Genomic DNA, 6,580 nt, shown 5'->3' on the forward strand with positions numbered 1-6,580 from the left:
CTTCTAAACACTGAGGGGGGATATAATAATAATACTACTACTATATATACAAACACTGGGGGGCTATAATACTACTACCACTACTACTACTATAATAATAATTATCATTATTATAGTATTTGTTAAGCCCTTGCTATGTGCCAACCACTCTTCTAAACACTGGGGGAATATAATAATAATAATACTATATATATAGACACTGGGGGATATAATACTACTATTACCACTAATACTATAATAATAATTATCATTATTATAGTATTTGTTAAGCGCTTGCTATGTGCCAACCACTCTTCTAAACACTGGGGGGGGATATAATAATAATACTATATATATAAACACTGGGGGGATATAATACTACTACTAAACTACTAATACTATAATAATAATTATTATAGTATTTAAGTGCTTGCTATGTGCCAAGCACTCTTCTAAGCACTGGGGGGGATATAATAATAATAATAATAGTACTTGTTAAGCGCTTGCTATGTGCCAAGCACTCTTCTAAGCACTGGGGGGATATAATAATAATAATAATAATAATAATTATAGTACTTGTTAAGTGCTTGCTATGTGCCAAGCACTCTTCTAAGAACTAGGGGGATACAATAGTAATAATAATTATAATAATAATGGGGTAGATAGGAAGAATGTTGGTATTTAAGTGCTTAATAATAATAATGTATTTGTTAAGCACTTATTATGTGCCAAGCACTCTTCGAAGAGCTGGGGTAGATCCAGGGTAATCAGGTTGTCCCACGTGAGGCTCACCGTCTTCATCCCCATTTTACAGATGAGGCAACTGAGGCCCAGAGAAGTGAAGTGACTTGCCCCCAGTCACCCAACTGACAAGTGGCAGGGCTGGGATTCGAACCCATGACCGCTGACTCCCAAGCCTGGGTTCTTTCCACTGAGCCACACTGCTTCTCTACGTTTTTGTTGTTGTTCCTGCCTCATTTCCCTTTTCCCTTTGAAAGGGGTTTACAACTTTACCTGGATTTAAACTACTGTTTTGTGGTAGGTCACTGTGATCCTCCACCCAAAATCCAACTCTCCCCTAAAAAAAACTCCCCAAAAACCAAAATTTAGAGAAGGTCAGGTTTTGGATTAATGCTGGAGAGCATCACCTTAAATTAAGTAACGAGGTGGTGTGCCAAGAGGCAGCTACGATGCCATACATTCGTTGTGTCATTTGTGTTATTCGTGAAACTCAGAAAGGAGTAGAATTTTACTGGGAAGCAGTGTTGCCTACCGGGTAGACCCCGGGCCTGGCAGTCAGCAGGACGTGGGTTCTAATCCTGCTTCCATCACCTGCCCGCCGTGTGACCTCGGGGAAGTCGCTTCGCTTCTCTGCGCCTCAGTTCTCTCCCCTTTAAAATGGGAATTAAGAGTGTGAGCCCCACACGGGACAACCTGAATATTTTGCATCTATCCCAGCACTCAGAACGGTGCCCGGCACATAGTAAGCGCAGAACAAATACCACGACAAAAAACAACCAGGCAATTACCGCATGAGAATCATCCAAATAAAACCCCGAACAAAATCTTGAACACTTGTTTTTTTGCCCAATTTTATCACACTTAAACAACGACAATAATTAAGCCCAGCAGTCACTTCCTCGTATTTGTTTTTTTTTTAACCTGAAAATCCCAGACTCAATCTGGGAGTCAGGAGACCCAGGTTCCAAGTCTCACCTCTGTCACTGACTTGCTGGGTGGCTTTGGGCAAGCCCCTGAACCCCTCAAGTCCTCAGTTTGCCGGTCTGTAAAATGGGTATAAGCAGTCCGCTCTCCTTCCCTCTTAGACTTTAGAGTCCCCCGTGGCACAGGGCCCGTGTCTGACCCGATTAGTCTTTTGATCGTCTTTACTGAACGCTCACCTTGCGCGGAGTATGGTACGAAGCGCCCGGAAGAGTCAGAGGTCATGGGTGCGAATCCCGGCTCTGCCACTTGTCAGCAGTGTGACTGTGGGCAAGTCACTTCACTTCTCTGGGCCTCAGTTCCCTCATCTGTAAAATGGGGATGAAGACTGTGAGCCTCACGTGGGACCACCTGATGACCCCGTACCTCCCCCAGCGCTTAGAACAGTGCTCTGCACATAGTAAGTGCTTTACAAATACCAACATTATTACAATTCGGCGACAGATAGAGACAATCCCTACCCCCCAACGGGCTCACGGTCTACTAAACGTTTAGCGCCCTGCCTGGCGTTCGGTAAGGGCTGATTACGATTATTATTACCTCAAGTGCATCCTGGGTGAAAAGGAATTGGGAATCGTCAACCAAGGAAAAAAGTCCAACAGCACAGGAAGGACTGCGGTTCCAACTGGGGACTCGGACTTCTTGAGTTGTATTAAGACTGCGTGCCCCATCTGGGACGGGGACTGTGTCCGACCCCATTTGCTTGCATCCATCCTACCGCTTAATAAATATCATTATGATGATCATGATTTTTAATTCTCAGACCTGGAGTCCCCGATGGACCAAATGCGGTCTATCTGCTTCGCTTGACCACCGGATTCCTCTCTCTTTTCCTCTAAAGAGGGGGATAATAGGGATCTTGTCATGCCCGGAATTTGCCTCGGTTTCTCCCCCGTAGAATGGAAACTCGATACCGGTCCTCCCTGTTCCGGGGACCCACGTGAAATGGGGATTGAGACCGTGTGCCCCACGTGGGACAGGGACTATGTCCAACCCGGTTTGCTTGTATCCACCCCAGTGCTTAGAACGGTGCCAGGAACTTAGTAAGCGCTTAACAGATATCGTACTTATGTCTGTCGGGCACAAAGGGGAAGGGACTTCTGGGCCAGAGGGAGGACGCGGGAGGGGAGACAGTTAGGATCGGGCGCGGCGGATAGGCACGTGTTGGAAGAGCCAGGTGAGCGGGCCAGGTGGTAGTCTGCAATGGGGAAGGAAAAGTAGGAGGGGAAGAGACGATCGAGTGTCTTAAAGTGGGAGGGATGGAATTTCTATTCGCCCGGTCACCGACTCAGCGCCCTATTTAGGAGAGTGAAGCCGAACCTTGTGGTTAGGACCTCGTGATGCCGGCCGGTAATTCCGGCTTCTATTTCTAGAGGCGGGTGGGTGGCCTGAGCCCGGGGCGAGCCGGGCCGCAGCCCCAGCGGGAGGAGCGACGCGGGCGTCCTCACGGGGCTGTCGGGAAACGAGAAGGCTCCGCCGGGGGAGCCGAGCCCGACCCTGGCTCCAGAGCGAGGCGTCTGAATTTGGGGAAACTCAAAGGTGGGTTCGTTCATTCATTCAATAGTATTTATTGAGCACTTATTATGTGCAGAGCACTGTACTAAGCGCTTGGAACATACAAATCGGCAACAGATAGAGACAGTTCCTGCCCATTGACGGACTTACAGTCTAATCAAAGGTGGGACCCTTGAATTTGCTCCTTTTAATGTTGGTATTTCTTAAGTGCTTACTATGTGCAGAGCACTGTTCTAAGCGCTGGGGTAGATACAGGGTAATCAGGTTGTCCCATTTGAGGTTCACAGTTAATCCTCACTTTATAGATGAGGTAACTGAGGCACAGAGAAGTTAAGTGACTTGCCCACAGTCACACAGCTGACGAGTCACTCCTCCCTCAGTCCCGACGGCACTTACGTCCTTAACCCAAATCCATTTACAGACATTCATGCCAGTCTCCCCCTCTGGACCGTAAAGCTCTTTGTGGGCAGGGAACGAGTCTCCCAACTCTGTTGTTCTGCATTCTCCCAAACGCTGAGTTTGGCGCTCTGCAGCTAGTAAGCACTCAATAAATACCACTGATCTGAATGATCGATGGACACTTGCAAGGAAGGGCTGGGAAGGTGGCAAAAGCAGACAGGCAGGGAGAGATGAGGTCCGATTGAGATGAGGATTCAGAGAAGGGGCAGGGAGGTAGGTGCCCCCATGCACGTAAAAAAGACTCCTAAAAACAATCACAGAAACGGGACTCCTATAAAACCCAAACGAGTGACTCGTCTTTTATGTAAGACACCTTTACGTCAGGTGTTTGTCAGGCATTCGAGGGCAGGGATCGTGTCTGACGGATCCATCGTGCTCTCCTTGGTGCTCAGTACAGGGTTCTGCACGCACGAAGCGTTCAGTAAACCCCACCGATCGACCAACAGACCGCTTCTGCAAAGAGTTAACTTTGCATTGGAGTCAACCGCCTTTGGAACCGGAGACGATTAGCCTTCCGATGGATTTTCCAAACCTCCAGGGGTCTCGCCGCGGACTCCTTTCACACATCCTGCTTCCGGCCTGGAACTCCCTCCCCCTTCATATCTGACAGACCACCCCTCTCCCTGCCTTCAAAGCCCGACTCAAGCCACATCTCCTCCAGGAGGCCTTTCCCGACTAAGGCCTCACCCCACCTTCTCCTCCTCCCTCCTACATCGTCCATGCGTTACTTTCCGACCCCTTTAGGCACCCGATATTCACTCCACCCACCGGCAACACAGCGCTTACGTCCATGGTCGTAATTTGTTTTCACGGCCGCCCCCCGGGCCGTAAGCTCGTTGTGGGCAGGGAACGTGTCTACTGATTCTGTTGTACCGTACTCTCCGAGCGCTTAGGACAGTGTTCTGCCCCCAGCAAGCGATCAACAGATACCACAGATGGATAGATGGATTGATTTTTGGGTCCCTTTCCAGAGCTGCACGAAAGCCAAGGGGACCAGCGGCTGGGGAAACTTCTGATTCCTTTTTCCGCGGCAGCGGGCACGTAGTCGTGCTCATTCCCCGGGCTGGGGCGTGCGGGAAGCGGGCGTTCCATAAATGATGATGCGATTTTATGGACATTAAAGGGTCCCACTGCAACGCGAGAGTCCCTTCGGCCTTTGAAGCGAGGAGGAATGACGGCCACGAGAATGCTGCTGTCCAAACATCCTTCCTCTTCGAGGAAGGGCGATTCTCATGTTTGTTTTCAGGGACAAATCCTGAGTGCCCTTCTCATCCTCAAAGAGTCATACTTATTTTTAGAGGGGACGGTAAGTTCAAGGAACTCTTTGACGGGTAAACTTACGAAGAGAACGAAAGGGCATATAACCCGGGAAGCGATGGGATTCAAACATCTTTATTGGAAGACGTCATAGTGACTTCTTTACTTAGCATCTGTCCCTACTTGGTTCACTTAGCATCTGTACCCACAGTTCACTCTTCCCTTCCTGGGTGCCATTTCCCTTGCCCCCATTTTTCCGGCAGCAAGGGCCGCTTTGGAGGCCCAAGCGCCTATGACAGTGCTCTGCACCCAGTAAGCGCTCAATAAATACAATCGAAAGCATGACTAGAGACGAGGGCTGACTGGATTTATGGCCCCCAGAGGCAAATGTGAGGGCATAAACTCTTTTTCTTCTCATCTATGTACAGCCCAAATCCCCACTGAGGGTCAAAGGGGACCAGCACTTAGAACGGTGTTTTGCAAATAGTAAGCGCTTAAAAATTGCCATCCTTATTATCACCGTACCAGCTTCTTTGCACTTCTTTTACTAGTCTTTTTTTTTTTAATGGTTTTTGTTAAGCGCTTACTACGTGCCAGGCACTGTGCTAAATTCTGGAGTAGATATAGACTAATCAGATTGGCTGCACATCATATGGCTCCCGATCTTAATCCCCGTTTTACCGATGAGGTAACTGAGGCACAGAGAAGTGAAGTGATTTACCCAAGGTCACACAACAGACGAGTGGTGGGGCCGGGATTAGAACTCAGGTCCTCTGACTCCCAGGCCCCGGCTCCTTCTTGTAGGCCACGCAGCTTCTCAGGCCATAATTATAATTAGACTCCAGGAGAAACTTCTATACCACCCCCTCCTTCTCCTGCAATGCAATCTATTTAAAAATGACTCACAGGAAATCACCTCCTGACTCTCAAACATCTGGCAAAACTAGGAGCAACTCAAGTGAAGAAAAAGGCTCCGGGAGAGGTGGGACTATCAACCCCAAAACACCTCAGTCTGTAACCTTTTAATCGGCCGTTTCCCCTACCTGTCATTTATTTTAGCATCTCTGTCCCCATCCCGATTGTAGGTTCCTCGCGGGCGGGGAATGTGTCCGGAGTATCGTCCTCCCAAGTGCTCAGAACAGTGCTCTGCATGCAGTAAGCGCTTGGTAGATACACTTAACCTCTGGAAGCCGCGTGACCCAGCGGATGGAGCACTGGCCTGGGAGTCAGGAGGACCCGGGTTCTAATCCCGGCTCGGCCACTTGCCTGCAACGTGACCCTGATTCGGTGCGATCCTGGGCAAGTCGCTTCACCGTTCTGTGCCTCACTGTCCACGTCTGTAAAATGGGGACAGAGGCTTCGAGCCCCAGGTGGGATAGGGACCGTGTCCAACCCTATTTCCTCCTGGGCACCCCAGTGCTTAGTGCGGTGCCTGGCGCAAAGTAATAATAATAATAATAATGTTGGTATTTGTTAAGCGCTTACTATGTGCCGAGCACTGTTCTAAGCGCTGGGGTAGACATAGGGGAATCAGGTTGTCCCACGTGGGGCTCACAGTCTTAATCCCCATTTTACAGATGAGGGAACTGAGGCACAGAGAAGTGAAGTGACTCGCCCACAGTCACACAGCCGACAAGTGGCAGAGCTG

Source organism: Ornithorhynchus anatinus, chromosome 15, assembly GCF_004115215.2.
Source record: "Ornithorhynchus anatinus isolate Pmale09 chromosome 15, mOrnAna1.pri.v4, whole genome shotgun sequence".
In the NCBI taxonomy this organism is placed as follows: Eukaryota; Metazoa; Chordata; class Mammalia; order Monotremata; family Ornithorhynchidae; genus Ornithorhynchus; species Ornithorhynchus anatinus.